This window comes from Lissotriton helveticus, chromosome 11, assembly GCF_964261635.1.
Source record: "Lissotriton helveticus chromosome 11, aLisHel1.1, whole genome shotgun sequence".
Taxonomy (NCBI): Eukaryota; Metazoa; Chordata; class Amphibia; order Caudata; family Salamandridae; genus Lissotriton; species Lissotriton helveticus.
Genome location: NC_136072.1, coordinates 398041728 through 398061328, shown reverse-complemented (window position 1 = coordinate 398061328; position 19601 = coordinate 398041728). Strand labels below are relative to the sequence as shown.

General features: G+C 39.4%; 1 protein-coding gene across 2 annotated transcripts in view; it reads right to left on the bottom strand.

Annotated features, from left to right (window-relative positions):
• LOC144791193 (alpha-1,4-N-acetylglucosaminyltransferase-like) overlaps positions 1-19601 on the bottom strand; it is a 472405-nt gene that overhangs the window by 397310 nt on the left and 55494 nt on the right. Inside the window, exons 1-2 of one of the 2 annotated variants that reach the window (XM_078665835.1) lie at positions 12934-12951; positions 780-876 (exon numbers count right to left, since the gene is read on the bottom strand). The gene's annotated coding sequence lies outside the window, so the exon portion shown is untranslated. Of the gene's footprint in view, positions 1-779; positions 877-12933; positions 12952-19601 lie in introns of those variants that run through there. The other variant, XM_078665834.1, reaches the window with a different exon arrangement.

The window sequence follows — 19601 nt, the reverse complement described above, 5'->3', positions numbered from 1 at the left end:
TTAAATATGCTATAGAATTGATAAAAGTTACTGTGCATGATATAACATAATGCCAAGCGATACAAAAGGGGATGATGGATGGAGCGTTTGAGCAAATCAAACACTCACCCCCAGTCAACTGATCTGCGTTTAATCCATCATCATTCTTTAGCCCACTCAGCCACCCCATTTCAGACATGGCTATATGCAAATCAGTCTGACCCTGTGCCTCGTGGGAACAGTCAAGCCCGAACTGCCAAGCCATGTCTTCCATGGACCGGAAACAAGCATCCTGGGACCGGTTTCGGATTCATAATCCTCATCAGCCAGGCTATCTTGAATCCAGTGGCCAAGTGAGCAAGGGACTCACGTCTGAGCATACCCTGCCACACTTAGGGCGAACAAAGCGATGCCAAGCCAGCCAACTGAGCAAAACATTTGTATTACTGCAATGAAACCTAATTTAAAAAAGAGAGAGAGAAAATAGAGAGAAATAATAAAGAAGAGAAGAGCTAGAAAATTGTTGATAGAAAAAGAGAGGATGGCAACACGCCCAATGGCTTAAGCCATAGAAGAAATTAAACAAATCCAGTGTATAGACAATGACAAGTAGGGGTGGAGAAGCACATGAAAAAAGATGAGTCCCAGGCTCATAACAGCCAAAATAGGAGACAAGAGCAACAGAGATATCAAACAGAAAATATAGCATGAATGGCAAATAGAAAACAAAATATATCAGAAAAAAACACAATGGTAAAATTATAACAAAACAATCTAAAAGACTAATAAAGGGAACTTACCAATGAGTGTAAATAAAGGATAAACAATATGACTGGGAGAGAAAGCACATGGGAATGGACACAGCTTGGTTAAGGATCTGGTTTAGACAAAAGACACCTGAAACAAAGAGAAGCGCCATTAAAAACTTGAAACAAAACAAATTTACATAATAAAAGAAGAAAAAAATTCACTAAGAAATACTTCATTCGGAACCGAACAAGTAACATTCAGAAGGAACATATCAATAAACAAACTAAATCATAACCATATCAAGTTTTTCCAAGATCCATTTCTTCTCCCCTGCACTCAGAGATGAATTTTTGAAAATCATCCGGCGTATCGAATGAGAAAGTATGATCCCTATAAGTTACTTTGAAGAAGCAAGGATGACCCAAACCATATCTTGCATTCATGGAATGTAGTGCAGGACGGAGTGGAAGAAATTCCTTCTGAGGAGCCGCAGTTGAATGAGCCACATCCTGTGAAAAAATACTTTGACCAGAACATAGCATTTGTTTACTCTGTTTGGCCGCAGCTATAACCATAACAAGCTCTTTGTATTTCAAAAATAGCACTATTATTCCTCTTGGATGGCCAAAAGTAGAAGAAGTCAAGGATTTGGTGACTACTCCGGGAGCACGTTGTATATTTAGATATATATGCTCCTTAAGGCCCACAATCTTAGGAATGAAGTTAAGTACCTTCCAGCATTTCCGAACCACCTCCCCCCTCAGAAATGCAGCAAATTCAGAGGTTATTGCATCTATTGAGATTTTCCAAATCTTCAGCTTGTTCTTTAAAGTGCTCTATTTGGTTGGAAGTGCCCTCAATTTTGGTTGCTACATCCTGTAAATTACTATCACGCTGCTCCACGTCAGGCAACTTAGATTCAAGGTTCAACCATTTTTCATCTAATCGCTGAAGTGTAGAGTTAATTTCTATAAAAAAGGGTTTCATAAGTTTAATCTCTTCCATAAGATCTTTGAGAGTCAACGATAATGGAGACTTTGTCGGAGAATCCGGATCCTTCTTATGACGAATTGATGCAGTGCCAGCATCTTTGCACGCTGAGGGCATTATACCAGGCAAGGTCAACACCATCTGGCCAGAAACTGAAGAGGACTCCATTAGTGAAAAACAAAAAAAGATGCAAAAACACAGCCAAATGAGCCAATGACAAAGAATAATGAAGTCCACCAAAAGGCAAGTAGAATGCAGCCAAATATTGTGCACAAAAATAGGGCAGGACCAGATGAGGAACAGCACATCAGCTCAGAAGTGCACATTAATCATGTAAATATAAATATTTGCAAGAGTGTCCAGTAAAAGCAAAATTAGGCTCTAAAAATAAAGGGGGGTAAATAATCTGCCCCATCAGCACAGTCACGTAATGGTAAGGGATAAGTCCCGTCTAAAACATTGAAAAATAAACAAAGCTTCCATTTATCAGGGATGCTGCATTAAATCTGGCCAAAAATGCAGAAATCTTGAAGAAAAATTAAATGCCAATGTCAAAATGTAATTTAAGGAATTTGATGGCCCATTTATTTGGAGCAGGAAAGCCCGACTCAAACGTGGTAGCCCGAAAGAAGTTGGTGGCTGCAACCGCTATGTGTGATGTGGAGTGTCGTGGGGAAAAATAGATAAGCAAGCACACACGGTGGCAAAAAATGTTAGTTCCTGAATCACCCACAACCGCTTGTCAGACCCTACTTACCGGATCAGGTTAAAGAGGAGAGTGCTGCCTCCATATGCAGAAAGGCTCCAGTGTCGCACGGAGCTTCAAAAGTCTGCAGCCATCTAGTACTGTGATTGTAAAAGGCAGCCCCAGGCGCTTCAGGCTAAAGCCCTATCTTGGCTGTGACTACATATCAATCATTGCTGCATCTGAAGTCAGGTTCACATGTGGTTAACTCTGCCTCACTGCGCATGATCCAGCACAGGACGCGAGCACCGGGTCCTCATTTATGCACCCTGCACACAGGTTAGCCCTTCTTTACTTAACATGGAGTATTGTTTCAGTTTAGTTAATTAAATTACAAGTGTAACAATTTAATGCACTTCAATGGAACACTTTTGCACATAAAGTGCAATATTTCCTTCAACACTGAAGCATTTAAATTTTAGTGCTTTAAATTATTGCACTGCTGCCCCTAGTAGGATAACTAGTTAATTCACCAAATGAAACTCTTCAGCTTGCTGAAGCATTTCAGTTTAGCACATTAGACTGGATACTCCAACAAGTGGCATTTATTAACAGTGGTAGCCTCTAAATGTGAATCGGTTTTGCCCCTCATCCGACCATGATGACAATGCCAGGGAATAAATGGTACACTTGCATCGATTACAGAATGATAAATTAGAAAACGGTAAAAACCAATACCCATTACTCTTAATATCACCAATACTTGCCCAAGTCATGGGGTCAGTCATCTTCTCTAAACTGAAACTCTAGGTTGCATATTGTCTTGTCAGGTTACATCAGGTTTGGACTTTTCGAATAACAGATTATTCCCTTCGGATTCTAGGGTACCCCGATAGTGTTTCAATACTTTGTGGGTGTTTTGCATGTTGATTCGGATGTCCTTTGAGAGGTTTCCAATGACATCAATTTTTTCGTTTTTAAATAAATTCAACAACATACATCTTTATTCCTAATCAGCCAAGCATCACCTTTGGCATGTAAAGGCAGCCAGTTCTACAATGACTACATGGGCATTATTAGTTGCAGAATTGGATAAAATGGCTTTGCCCGCCAACACTGTGAAATTCCAAGAAGACTTGAGTAATCCAATAGGAATTAATTACATACAGAATTTCAGTTCTAGAATTTTCCCACTGGTATTGCCCAAATTCCATGGATGGCCCACATGTCAAAAATGATCTCCAGTATTTCAGAGACACCATTTCATCATGGTTTGTTTCCCCCAAACTCGCCCTCATGGCCCCAGTATGACATGGCTGCCATCTCTAAGGCAAAGAATTATCTCCAGTATGTCATCTCCAGCATTGTGCCATAGGTGCCCCTTTATGTCTTCCAGTACTTCAGGGTCTGCATTTTGCCTTAGGTTCCCTCCCTTATGGCAAGAATGACCTCCACGGTCCCACCAAATGCATTTTGCCATGGGTGCCCCCATGCCAGGAATTTCCTCCAATGTGCATACCCTTGCATTTTTCCACAGGTGGCATTCCACAAACTGCTTCTAGTATGCCAGGGCCTACATTTTGTCATGGGTACTCTTTCCTATGGAAAGAATTGTCTCCAAAATGCGAGCAGTAGCAGCATGTTACCTTGCGTCCTGCCATAAGCCCAGCTGCAGAATCACAATCATAATTACATAAACAAATACTCTAACGGTTAGAGTATTTGTTTATGTGTTTATGATAGCAAGAGTGAGAGTGGGTGAATATGAGTGAGAGAGTCTGAGTAGGTTAGAGTCTAACCTACTCAGACTCTCTCACTCATATTCACCCACTCTCACTATCACTCTCTTCCCCTTCTCTCAATATAACTCACACTCTCTCACTCATACTCAATCTCACTCACATTTACTCATACTCAATGGTTCCCATACATCCTTTCACACTCAATGACTCTAGACCCTGGTGTAACAGCACCTACTGCAGAATTGATCGCTATGCACCCAATTCCCTTCCACACCTCTCACAATCTAATACCACAAACTCCATATAAAGCACTCACACTCCTTCACCCACTCCCTTGCAGTAACTTATACTTATTCATAAACTCTCAAACTCAGATTCCCACTCACTTTTACTCTCATTGACACTCTCAAACACATTCACATACACTAGCTGAATCTCAGTTTCTGCCAGTCACTCACAAATACACTCAGGCATACACACACATGCACAAAGAAACATACTTCCTTAGATGGCAAGTCAGAGGCTCCATGGCAGCAGCAGAGTTGGAATCAGGTGCTAGGCATTAGAATCAGACAGCCATGATTCCTAGTGAGGCGCCAGACAGAGCGGCAAGGCCAGGTTTGAAAAGGGGAGGACACGTTTCCTCTCCCAGTTTCTTGATAGGCCTGGAAACACAGCCCTATAACATAACATGTGTATTTGTAAAGCGCACGTTTACCACGTCAGGGTCTCTTGGTGCTGAATAACAGATGTTTATTGTTACCCAACTCAATGGTACTCATGCTATTGACCTCAGATGGATGAAAGGCTGAGTGGACCCACTGGGATTTGTCCCTGGGACCATGAGGTCGAGCATAGGCCCCTGCAGTTGATCCATTAGTCCACTGAGCCACCAGACACAGATATAAGAAACTGAGACAGAGACAGAGATCCTGTCGCTGCTGCCCTGCGTGGCTCCACACTGCCCTTATGGAGGCACTGATGTGTGCCCTGACAGCCACAGTTTTGCAGATATACTGTGTTGCCTGAGGCATGCACAGTATATCAGCTAAACAAAATAGATTTTGCCTGTGTGAGGGGATCGCAGTTGAACTATGCCCCTCGATACTTCCAGCTACAAGAGTTCTGTATTTCGCAACAACACTCTGTAGCTGGATTGCACCTCGGCCCCCTCCACACCCCTCCTCCTATCATCAGGAGCCCGTAGAGGGGGCTGAGAGGGCTTATCTGTGCAGTGGCAGTGTTCTTGAAAACACAAAGCTGGTATTTTCACGAATACTGCTCAGTTTAATCTTTGGCAGCAGAAGCAAGGGATACAAATTGAGGGAGGGCTACGCCCCTTAGCCCTGACAAGGAACACGCTGCTGTATAAACACAGAAAAAATACTCAGGCATCTCTCTTAGCATGAGGTTTGATTCACTAATGCCTGTGAGGATCTGTTTTTTTTATACAGCAGAGATGCAAGATGCCGCCGGCACTTTGCTTTAGGACCTCATAGGTCCCCAGTACCTAGAGCCATGTTTAGTTCTATATCCTGCTACCCTCACACACTGCCCACTGGAGTGTCACACGAGAAATAACACAGCACTCCGCATCTGAGAATTTTTTTCTGTGCAGGTTTTTATAGCGCGAACTTGTCTCGAATGTATTTATTGGAGCGCTTTACATGACCGCTAGTTACATTACACTTTCATTTGTGGTAGGCACGCCGAGATAAAGTGATTTGCCCGGACTTAATGCACCGCGGAGACTCTAACCTGGCTCCCCAGTTCCACAGTCTGCAGCTCTAGCCGTTATGCCACATCCTCTCCCCGGGGCTTTGTCCCTGCTGCCTGTATGTTCGTGTTTAATGGGTAGGGGTGGATCTCAGTCACCTGGCTCCAATAATGCTGATTATTGGATGAAAACTAATTATAGTGTTCTTAATTTAGACATGAAGACGAATATGTTATTGTTTTAAGCCTAAAGAGGTGTTTAGAGCGTGGACCTGAAGACTTGAACGATTACATGTAAGCAGAAGTACTGTACAAACAGTACAAGAAAACCAAGTTGGTCAAACGCATATGAGCGTTTCAATTGTGAATTATGATTCCATAATGGAGAACACGATTGGGTGGTATGCTTTGTAATCTGGGGGTTGAGCCCATATACTCACACTAAATTTACACAATAAGTCTAGTAACATAGAAATAAAATGTAAAGATTAACTTCCTTACACGTGAGGGGGGGGGGGCATAACATTATCGTGAGTGTGGTAGGTTTTGTGCTTTAAATTAGTGAGGCCTATTATTTCATGCATGAAATGACACGCACTTGCCGAGAAGACAGCGTTATAAAAAGAAATGTGTTGGATATCTTCCTATTTTTGTGGTTGATATTAACAAGCCCAAGGCAGGATTTGTCCCCTCTGAGCACAGTTTCATGTAGCTCACTGATCTCGATTCGATATAAAGCCAGAGGATAGGCTAACTTCAGTAGTTGCTGAAACGAGAATAGAAGGCTTAGTTTTTTTACTAATCCGTGCAACAATATTCGAACCAAGAGGTAAGTCCCTCCTTACCTCTCATCTCTCCCCTGACTACTACATAGCAAAAAGTCAGTAACATACAAGTATTTAGGGTGTGGCGAGGAAGAAGGTCCGGTTGCTGGAGGGTTGCCGAGTCGTTTTCTGACTCTAGTTCTTAAGAGACAGTAGTTTGTTTCTTGAACTTGGATTAATGATAACAATTGTATAAGTAGTGCCTGTGTACAGGCATTAGTAGCTAAAGAGCGCTTTTAGGCTAGCAGGTTAGAGATGTGGGATAGAACCTAATTGAAATGCATATGAAATACATTCTAATAATAATACTGCCCGCTTTTTTTCTAATCATTGTTTTGTTTATTCTGATACATATGATTTCTAAGACATTACTAAATGATAAAGGACACATTTGTTACAAGATACCGATCCTTGTGTGGACACGGATTTTGTGGATTAGGGTGGAGATCCACCGACCCACCCCGGTGATGAGAGGTCTCTCTCATCTTGTTGTCTGAATGCTAACACTCTTCACCACAAGAGCATGTCTCAGGGGTATGAGTGAGAGGCACCTGACAGTTTTCCTTTTTCCCCGAAAAACTTGTTGTTACCTTTCAGGCATTCCGACATCTATTAGGTTTGGCCCCAAATTATAAGGGTTAACGAAAACAGAGTTGGACACAAGGCTGTTCTGTAAGTCAGAATTTCAGGGTCCTGGATAGTGCTTTGATAATGACATCTGAAATGTAAGGCAGAAGAGAGTTCATACTCGGATCTTTCCCTTGAGGTGATTGGGCACAGCCTAGACTTTTAGAGTCATGGATGGTACTTTGATGGTAATACTCGACATGTATGTCGGAAATCCATACACACCTCATATCCCTAAAGCTGGATTGGTCATAGCATTTGGCTGCAGGCAGGCTTTCAGGCTCTTAGATCATGCTTTGGCATTGATGTTCGTTTTCGATGATCAAAGGCTGAACATAACCTTGATTGTTCCATTGTTGTGGGTAAGGCCTGGCCACATGCAGGCTAGGGTTCTATGGTCGCTTTGGGACTTTGGTAATGATTCTTGGTGTGCATGCCCGAAGATCCTTCACAGCCCTGACTCTTCCTTGGTGATGGGATGAGCTTGCAGTCTGGCCGCACGACAGGCTTTCGGGCTCACAAATAGATCTTTGCTGGTGATGTTCTCTCGGAAGAGCCAGAGGCTATGCTTACTCCTGTGGTTGACTGCATATACTGTCTGTTGCAAGCCTTGTGCTCACACTTATGGATGGTGCGTTTGTAGTGATGCAGTTGAAGAACATGCATATTCCACGAAGGAGGCCGGGTGGATGGCTAGACACAAGGCTTGGCTGTAGGTGAGTCGGTTTCATAATTTCAAATTGCCCATCTTTGTACGTTTTTATTGTATAATTAATAATGACTGTAGTACTGAATTTAAACTGTTTTAAAGTTTTACAGGTTTGTGAAAACATCACAAACCAGAGAGCACCAAGACACCAATTATTTATTTGAAACTTTGTGTGTTTTATATTTTTCCAATTTTAACAGCGATGATTCATTATTGATTTATTGAACAAAAATTCATGCTAATTTACATTATAAATCTGGAAAAAAGCACAAGGTTTTCGGTTCCACAATTGGTTTCGCAATCATTTCCTTGTAACATGGTGTCACTGAACTCATTTAAGATTTTGCGATGCTTAAAACAAGTGATACGTTACTTTATATTTTAGACATTTTGATATAGGTGTTTGTATGTTCGTTTGTGAATGCCTATAAGAAATGCATAGCATAATGTACATTATTTAAAGTGGATCAATAGACAAAAGAAAAAGAAGGGGTGAAAGTGGGCATCCTTGTCTAGTGCCTTGGCAAAGATTAAAAAAGGAGGACGGTGTGTCATTAATCCTAATATTAGCACTTGGTTGTGCATACAGAGACAAAACAATATTAATAAAAGAGCTACCAAGATTGTGAGGTTCTAACACGGATTGTAAAAAAAGCCAAGATACCTTGTTGAATGCCTTTTCGGCGTCAATGGCAATCGCCACAGGTGGCAATGAGGAAAGTTTTGCCTTCTCTAAAATGTGACAGAACGTACAAATGTTGGCTCTAGCAAGCCTACCCTTGACAAATCCTATTTGGGGTCATAAATGAGATTAGGAATATGACATTCTAGACGATGTGCTAAAAGTTTTGTAAAGGTTTTGCTTCCATATTTAACAGGGATGTGGGACGGAAGTTTTTGGGATCAGAATGATCCTTTCCTTCTTTTGGTATGACTACAATAGGTGCCTCAGCGGCAGTACCTAAAACCTTGCCAGAAAGAACATAGTTGTCAAAAATCTTTTTAAGGTATGTAATTATGGAAGTAAATGTTTTATAAAAGGCAATGGGAAAGCCGTCCGACCCTGGAGCTTTCCCCGATCGAGTAGCCTCAATAGCCTGAATAATCTCATCAATCTCTATTGGCTTGCCCAAATCGATCATATAGTCATTAGAAATAGTAGCAGAAGGAAGAGAGTTAAAAACTGTTGGCAGTTAAGCTCAGTACATTGACTTTGAGGGGTATATAAATTGTCATAAAGTTCTCGAAAAAAGTCCAAAAATTTCTTGGTTCTAAAACTTTCTCAAACTTGTTTTATCAGTAATATGAGAAATATAAGTAGCACTGGTATTCTGATATTTGAGGGTAGCAGCTAACAACTTGCCAGCTCTATTCCGTAGTAATAATTGACGAGATTTTTGAGGGTGTACTCCAATATAAGCTCTTTTAGTAACTATGGAATTACAAGAGTATTTTAAATGTTTAATATCTTGCAAGGGAGATTTTTCATCAGTATGTCTATATAATTCCTCTTTCCGCTTAATATCATCCCACAGAGATTGAAGAGATTTCCTAATATCGCTGTTCCTTTTAGCCATTTTTAAAATAATGTGACCTTTTATAGCACACTTAAATCCATCCCTTAGTACTATTGGAGAGTCCACTGACAATTCTTTATGTTTGAAAAAACGAACAATCTCATCATTAAGTTCCTGAACCTCAGATTTATCCTCCAAGATTTCTGTGTTTAGATGCCAATTACACAGTTCTTTAGTATCCGTAAGATTGAGGATGGTTATCAAAACTGCAGCATGATCAGAAACAGCAATTGTTTGAATCATGACATTTATAGTATGTTTTAAAAGAGAAGCATCAAAAAGAAGATAAACAATACGAGAAAAGCTAGAATGAGGGGAAGAGAAAAAAGTGAAGTCGCTACCTGTAGGATTGTGTAATCTCCAAACATCCGAAAGATGGTGTGACGAACACATATTAAGCAACTGTGTATGTGCCCTTGGAGGTCGAAATTTAAAAGCTGAATGCCTATCTAAAATAGGATCGAAGGGGAAATTAAAATCACCCCCAACAATTGTTCTTGAATTTTGTGGAATGTCAGTAAGTTTCTTATTTATTACATGCCAAAATGTGGGTCATCTATATTTGGAGCATATATATTCATAACATATAGGTCATCCGAATTATTGGTCAGACGAGTAAGTAACCATCTTCCATTGGTATCATGTTCAGCTGCAACTATCGAAAAACCAGATTTCTTAGAGATAAGAGTAATAACCCCGTTTTTCTTCCCAGAAGCCTCGGAACATGTAGCATCCAATACTGAGTCTTTCCTCATAAAAGAGCTTTTTTAAAGCCTATCTTGGTCTCTTGAAACAAGACCAAGTCACCAGATAAGCTCTTACAGTAATCTAGAACCTTGGCTCTCTTAACCGGGTGATTTAAACCCCTAACATTAAGGGAGACTACATTTATATCGGACATTGATATAGATAGAATGTAGATAATGAATACTTCTGGTGAAAGAGTATATTAGTAGATAAAATATATCTAAAGACCAAAAGAAGTGAAGCAGATGTCCCAATATTAAGTTGAGGATAAAGGGGAGGAATGAAGAATAGGGAAAAGAAAAGAGGGTTCTACTTCATTCCAGAAAAGTCCAGAGCAACATTGAGACCCAACCCCACCACGGGATGTCTTTAATAGAAATGTTGCATGGGGAATCAACATGGATGAGCAACAGCAGAGACTACCATCAACGGTGTAGACAACTCGAATATGAACAAACCGCAGACTAGCGGAACAAAAGTTACCAACCCAAATATATAACCATGTCAAATACACCACTTTGATATAAAGATAGGTAACAGGAGACTGAATAAATATAATATACGTCTGCAAGGAGATGACAATTCAAAGGCAAACAAAGTATAGATGTAATAGCATAGTGATTCCAGCGTATACATATTTCAACCCAAACATAAAGTTCATTCAAAGAATTTCCAAATTGATGTGTGCAATATATATAAAATACTAATCCAACAATCAAGTTAGAACAGGCTATAAGCATAAATATTAAAGATGTATCTCATAAATACCGTAACATTAATTGCGGCCCTAAGATCGGTGCAGAGACAGAAAATCAATGCAAAAATATCGACTTGCACAAATATCGAGGTAAATGTATTGTGGGTGAAAAATATCGACAGACAAAATATCGTGATCAAAAATATTGATTTTAGGTAAGTAATATTGATGTTTAAAATATCAAAGGGTTTAATATTGTTTGCAAAAATATGGTTATTATAAATATCGATTTTTTATTAATGTTATGTATTTTAGTATACATTTGATATGTATGTCATGTATGTATTTTTGTATGAGAATTGTTTGTATTTTTATGATATGTGTTAACATTTTTGTGGTTATTACGTTTTTTTAATTTGAATTCTGCGTATTAAGTTCCGTAGCGGGTTGTGGGTTTATAGGGGAATAGGGTGGGGAGTAATTTAATTATATAACATTTATACATTATTTTTAGTTGTCTTAATATTTTTTATTTAAAGATTGTGTTTTGAGTTCTGTAGTGGGTTGTGGATTTATAGGGAAACAAATAGGGTGGGAAGTAATTTATTATATTAAATGTATTGCATATTTTTTATTTATTCATATTTGTTAAATTGATATGTTATAGTGTTAAATGTGTAAAGCAATTTATTATGAGTTAATTAATAATTAGTTGTTAATTCGTTTTAAATAATTAATTAGTAATTAATTAAGGTCATTGTGTAATTAGTTTTAGGTGTGTGTTGTGGTGTTTATAGTTGTAAATGGTGGGAAGTCATTTATTTATAATTGATTAACTAATAATTAGTTGTTAATTCATTTAAATTAATTCATAAAAAAATAATTATGGTAATTGTGTAATTAATTTTAGATGTGTGTTGTGGATATTATCGTGTTAAAGCATGTGTATTTAATGAATGTTTATTTTGTTTTTATTAATAATATTTTTTTAGTTATTATTTATGTTAATTATGGAAATGCCTTTAAATACAACTTTTGAAGTGTTTCTTTATTGGTGTGATGTTATACGGTAGGAAATAAAATAAATACGTTTATGTTTTAAATAATGATTTTGTTTGTTAATATTTGCTCCTTTTAAATAATTATTGTTTTAAAATGTATTTATGAATTTATTTGATATAATATTTGTAGTTTTTTGTTATATGTAATTCATATTATAATGTGTTCCTTTTATATGTTTAACCCCTTCGCTGCGGTGGTAATTCCCCCGCTGTGCTGGGGGGCGCGCACAGCTCAGCTCGTCATGAGGCACGGCGCTCCTGTGCTCATGACGAGCTGAGCTCGTCACAGGTTAACCGGCTCCCGTGAAACGCTCAGCACAGCAAAGAGATTTTATTTTAAGTTATTGATATATATATGTATATTTTATTTTTATACAATTTTAAAGTTTATATTTGTTTTAATTAAGTTTTATTCATTATATTTAGTTAAAATGTATATTACATTTAATTTATTTAGTTAAAAATAATATTAATATTTAATATATTTTATTTGATCTATATTTTTAAATTGATATTTTTACATCTATATTTTTTACTTTGATACTTTTGATACATTTTTGTACTTACCTGTTTAAGTATAGGGAGTCGATATTTGTGCATTCTATATTTTTTCATCGAAATGTTTGTCATCGATATTTATACCATTGATATTATGTCAGTGAACCCCTAAGATCGGAGCGGCACAAATATAAAAAATATTAGAAAAACATCAGTAGATAATAACGTAGTTCATTGGTGATCAGTGAAATTATTAAATAATATATAGCTTATAGGCAAACTTCCAGAAAGACAGGAAACAAGGAAAGAGGATAAGAGATAGAATGCTTACCTATAGCGAAGAAACTATAAAGTGAGGTGTAGAAGTAATAAAAGAGTAATTACATAAGTAATGTTATTCAATTAGAACAAACTATTAGAGAGAAGGAAAATAAATAAATAAAATGTAAATGAAACGTCAGCTATGACTTGGCATATTATAAGCAAACAAATCCTAACAACCTATAACATCCAACTTATACATACTTCAACCTAAATATACAGATTCATTCAAATAAAAGCCAAATTGATACGTACAATATTATAAAATAATTATATGACTAATAAGTAATAGCAGACTAAGGTCAACAATTAATAAATATGCATCTGAGAAATGCATTGCATACATTATGGTACTGAGAACAAAGCAAAATAGAGATATAAAATAATAGGAGATCATTGGTAGAGAATAACATATTTCATTGATGACCAATGAGATAACCAAAGAATATATTGCATATACACAAAGAAAGAGTCAAGAAAAACGGAAAGAGGTAGAATACTCACCTGTAACAACGGAGTTATAAAAAAGGGATAGGAATAATAAGAAAATATTTCCTTAACAAATTCATTCAACTAGAACCATGTAGCTGAAAGAGACCATATCAGCTATATGTACCAATCTAATATAAAACATATCTATAGGAGTATTATCCTAAAAAGAGCAGAATACAACTTAAGGCACTGCATGGTACTGTGTAAAATATCAATTAACAGAGTCTGGCTTTTCCATAGCATGAGAAGCATCAGCCTAGTTACAACAAGATGTATTATAATCTCAAATTTAAGCAACAATGCAACAGAGGCTGCAAGTAAATATACAATAAGAACATCATAGACGAGGTTATAGGGAATCATATAAATATATGAGTATACAATGGCATGGCCAAATACTATTCAGCAACAAAAGGAAAATGGTTACATGAGAAGCAAATAAGTAGACCAGGTCAACCTATACAGGTAATTAGAAATGCGGAGTACCAGGTAGAGAATCAGAGTCCATCTTAGGAATCAGATTGACTATCCAAGAAAGTAGAAAGGTCTGTAGGTTCATAAAAAAATCTGTGAATGACCTCTGAAAATGATCCGGAATCTTGAGAGCCCAGAAAAAGAAAAAGGAATGCCCATGTCAGTGAGCCTTCTGCGTAGGTTGAGGAAGCCATTGCGATGAATTACAGTGTCTCTAGCAAAGTCTTGCGAAATAGAAATGTAATGACCTTCCCACTGAACCATCTTGATATTTCTCATTTGTGCTAAGATTTGATCTGTGTGTTGATGTTGCAAAGGTTTAAATATCAACGGCCTTGGAGAAGTCGTATTTCTGGGTTTAAAAGTTGGAACTCTATGAGCTTGTTCTATCTCAAAGTCTTTTTGGAAAGAGAGATGCAAGACATTTGGGATCCAAGTAAGCAAGAAATCAATTAATGAAGGAGCAGCATTCTCACTCCCCTGAAGTAATCCAAAAATACGAAGATTACTTCTAAGAGATCAATCTTCCTGCTCTGTCAAATCTCTCCTTAGCGATGTAATTGTACGTTCTAAATTTTGGATGTGTTTTGCTTGTTTATTTGTATAGTCTTCCACACTACTTATTCTTGTTTTAGCATTAGAAACACGTAATGAAGTAGACCTGTATTGGTTTTGGTACTTTGAGCTAAATCACGAACAGTACTGAGCTTGAGTAATATAGCTTCTAAAGTTGAGGCAGAGTCAGGACTACCTTTAACCGGCAAATCCGGGGTAGGTGAAGACTGTTTGAAGCGTTTCAGGTGACCTTTGGAATCCTTGTCTTTATACCCTTCGCCGTTGGGAGTAATTGTAATATAACTTTTTTTTAAAACATTTTTTAAATAATTTTATTTTTCAGTTTACACACAATAAACTAAAACACCCAACTGGCATCATTTCAGTGTATGTAAACAGATCGACGACCTCATTATCGGCACTTAGGACTACAGGCAGCATCAGGGGGGAACGGACTCATGGGGAAGGAACACAATAGTAGACAATTAAAACATCGTGAGGAAGGAACCAAGCACGGACTTCTGCAGGTGGTGAATATCTCTAGGGGCCACCTCCTTGCTCCCCGTCAGACTCAACTGGCGTATGCAACCCACTGCCACTGCCCGCAATGTCAGATGCGTCATGGGAGGAAAGCTCCTGTTCTGCTAGCCCTGATGCACACATGACTCGCCAGGCCAGTAAGTCGTCCTGCAGCTTTTCATCCCTCCGAGTGAGTTGCATGTGAGTTTCCTCAGCCAGGGACCACTCCCGTACATCTCTGAGCCGAATGGGCACCTCCGGAGCCCTCTGCCCCATCTAAGAAATCGCCACCCTGCGTCTGGCCAGCACCAAAGTTAATTGTAAGAGTTTATACAAAATTTTCTTTTTCTTGGGTTTGGGGACTAACGCAAGCAGACAAGGCAGGGGGTCGCTCGGCATCCGAAGGCCTGTATCTGTGACTATGCGCCCCACCATCCCCACCCAGAAACGCCTGACCGGAGGACAGTCCCAGGCTAAGTGTAGGAAGTCCGCTTTCTCTGCATTACATATAGGAATTGTAATATAACTTTGATATAAACTGCCAAGGACAGATAGACAAATATGGAGGAGCCACCAAGCCACAAAGATCAGGGAGAATAATGAGCCAACACTGCCTAACCACTTAGTTATAACTCATTGATCAGAGTAGAATTTGTCAGTAAATATAGCAAGGGACAGCAAAATTCCAGTCAGCAGCCACAATTTTGTAATTACCAGAATGAAAATAAATAGGCACACTAAGGGCCAGATTCCGATCTTGCTCGGAAGTGCACCGAACGCAATCCGGCCGGAAAAAGTATGAGCCGTACACGTGTTTTCCGCCGACTCTTACAGCTGCACGAGTGAGCAAGTATGATGCGTGCACTCGAAATTCACTGATTGAATCGTTTCAGGGTCCGAACCGCTCCGAACATTTTGTCCGTAAGCAAACCGTGCCGTGCAATGGATGCGATTTATGACCAAGCAAGTACAATGCACGCGTCGGACAACCGGTTCGAGGCGAAGTTTCCGGCTCGCAAAACTTCCAGGGACGTTGCCTTTGGGTGTCCGTGTCGGACCCCCTGTCACCCGCAGCATTACTACTCAGACACAGGTGGAGACCCAAGGGTCTCCCCAACACAGGCATATATTGATCGGATGGTACCGACTTGTACCCACTGTGGCGCCTTTGTGCAAGACGTGCCCATTCAGTCAATGGGAGCTCATGTACGTGTCGTACGACCGGCTCCCATTGACTTGTATGGGAGTCCGACCGAACCGAATCTGGCAGCATGCGGCCGCATCATACTCACTCGGTCGTACTAGAGGAGTCCGGCTTGGTCGGAAAACACTCCGGTTCCGGCTTGGTCGGAGAGCTTTCCAACCCAGATCGGAATCGGGCCCTAAATGTTGAAATGAGAGTTAATGTACAGGTACTTGTTAGCAGAAAAAACAAACCACTATAAAGAACTTAAAAGCTGACCAAGCATCTCATTAGCCATGTCATGACGTAACTGCATTAATGACCACTGTAGCCATATAATGTTGTGAATGGGATACCTTACATGCAGTAAGTGTCCAGCACTGAGGGAAGACCCAATAATAAGTTTGAGATTTTGCAGCAATTTGATTCAGAATAAAGCAAAGTTCCTGTCAGCCGCCGCCATTTTGAGACCTCCAAATGTGAGAGGAACAGCCCCTCACAGCATTAATAAATAAAGTTTGTCGATGTATCCGAAAAAATTTTGGCACGTGCAGTATCTTCAATAAGAGAGAATTCTTAATTTCACGAAGGATTAAGTGACTGACTCCAGTCCTCATACGTTATGCTGCACCCAGGCTGAAATGACGGCTGCCATTCTAGGACGTTCCCTTGCGTGTGGCAGCCTCTAGCAGAACAGCGTCGAGCACGAGGAAAAAAAAGAACTAACTCCTCAATACTCATGAGCAGATCCGCCGCTCTCTGGTGTCAGCAGGTGATCAAAAAATCACCCGGAATGCATATTTCTAGAGCGCCTGCACCAGCAGTATCACAGAGCTCAGAAAAAGGCAGCCATCTTCACTGTCCATCAAGCCACGACCCCTGCCTTTGGCAAACGTTTTAATACAAAAAAAAGTGCATCAAGGTTGCAAACATGTCTTTCATTTCAATAGTTAAAGGACCTCCAGTAGGATTCCAGCACTATCTTTACATGAGTGTGCTCGCATTGTGAAAAGCTTTCCAAAGATAAAAGCTGATACCATTTCATTCCATGGATGCCAATACATGTAACATCCACTTTTGGCAATCCACGAATTGGCATAATTTGCAAAATATCTGGCATGCCCTCTTGCCCAGCAGACACAGGAATGTCCAATTATCCTGATGTGAAACATGCTGTTGAACTCTAGTCACTCTAACAAGTTCTGTTTCAGAATAAACAGTTTTCAGTCTTGGAACTGTGCATCATAATAAAGGCATATTCGAAATTCACTAGAGTTATCAGAAAAGTGTTGTGTTCTTTTGTCCTAAGTAAAACAATGTATATGTTAATTTGAAGTTGTTTAATATAGCCTTATAGCCCGCCTTAGAGGGCTATAGACTATTAAAGGCCCTCTCCAGAGTTAAAGGCCCAGAGCCGAAGACGAGGGCCTTTAACAAGGGAGAGGGACTTTAATAGCAGTATAGCCCATCTACGAAGGGCTATAAGGCTATTAGAACATTCTGTCACTAGAGGACAGAATGTTCTAACAAAAAAACAAAGCGTTTTGGAAGCGTGAGGGGATTGGAATCCCCTCAGGCTCCCTGAAGCCTTTGTTCACAGTCAGAGCTGTGAACAAAGAAACATTGGAATGTTGGAGCTGCAGGCTTATACCAGCCATTATAGGCCCGGAGCACTCCATTGTTTTCAATGGCGCTCCCAACATTCCAATGTTCTAATAGGTTACCAAGGACTTGCATAGTTTTCTTTATGGAAAATATGGTGCAATTTCACCTTTCTTTCACCTTCAGCTCATCTCTTTAGCATTTGCTAGAAAATATAACTTGCAGTTTCATATAGTAATAATGATGATCTTGGCAGCCATTGGTTAAAAGTAATATGATGATAACAAGATGTGGCAATCAGCTTGAAGATGTACTGTGCTGAACAGCAGGAAATGTAAAGTGAAACTTTGAACATCCTAAATGAAGGTAGGACACGAATGCTCCATGTCTACGTCAATACAGTAAAAACACACTTCTTCTAGTGCATAGTGGCATTTAAGTTATCCCAGGGTCAAACAATGACTTGGCTTAAGTTAGCTATTTCAAAAAAGGGTCATGAAAATGTAATAGTAAAGATTCATATAAGTCAACTGTGTCATAAACAAACTGCGTTCAGGCCAGAGGGTGGCGGAAGAAAGTTATGCAATGGGATGCCTTTAATAGCTTTAATTACTGTAATTCCTCTTTCACTTACTGTATTTTCTATTTGTAATAAATATAAACGAAGATGATGCATTCTGAAACGATTTTCCTTCGGCAATGTGCTATAAAAACTATGTCTCACTTCCTCAATCGAAGTGTAGGAGCGCTTCCCTTGATCCTGCACAGTTTCTGTAGGGTTATACGAATAGGAAAGATTATTGCTGTTCACTTTTGCTTGTTCTTTGCAAAGTATGGCAGTCAGAAATGTGTTCAAATCTGATAGCGATATAAAGGAAATTGGTAACCAGTTGAGGTATTCGGAAGTCGGGACTTAAGACCAAGCGAGTCTCCTGTTATCCAGGCTCCAGGAGAACTGCATAGAAAAGTGTTTTTTCTAATACTGTATGCCGTTTCTGAGAATGGGAACACTCGGACTGGTTATTACACTTCAGTTTAGCGAGTGTTGTGGGAGCAAGCATATTGCATAACCAGCAATAGCAGTGCCTGATTAAAATGAGGGAAAATCTCTATAAATAAGAATGTAAATGTTCGTTTGTTCAAGATCGCAAATCTCCAAAAGTCTGTCACCGATTGCTTTGAAATTTTGACACAACGTTGGATTCGAATACGTGCGTGTTTTTATATACATAACGTTGGATTCCAATACGCGTGTTTCAAATATGCAAGTGTTTTTAATCGAAAGCCCGAACAGACACATAAAAATGTCAATGTTCATTTGTTCAAAATCTTAAATATCCGAAAGTTCTTCAGTGAGTGATTTGTAAATTTGACACAACGTTGGATTCTATTAAGCACGTGTTTATATACACACAACGTTGGATATGAATACGCACGTGTCCAATATGTGCGTGTTTTTAATCGAAAGGCCGAACAGACCCTATCGATTTGGTTGCTGCGCAACAACTACAAGGGACGCATAGAGACAATAGTCTACATATATTAGGATGGACAGTTGGCGTCAGGATGGCAGACTGGGAAGTGGGTGGAGGAGGGGGGAGAAATTGGTTCACTTTGCAACATTAAGAAAGGACGCATAGAGACAATAGTCTACATATATTAGGATGGACAATTGGTGTCTGGATGGCAGACCAGGAAGTGGGTGGAGGGAGGGGGGAGGAGTTGGTTCACTTTGCGACATTAGCGTGTGTTTATATATACACAACGTTGGATTCATATACGCACGTGTCCAATACGTGCGTGTTTTTAATCGAAAGGCCGAACTGACCCTATCGATTTGTTGCTGCGCAACA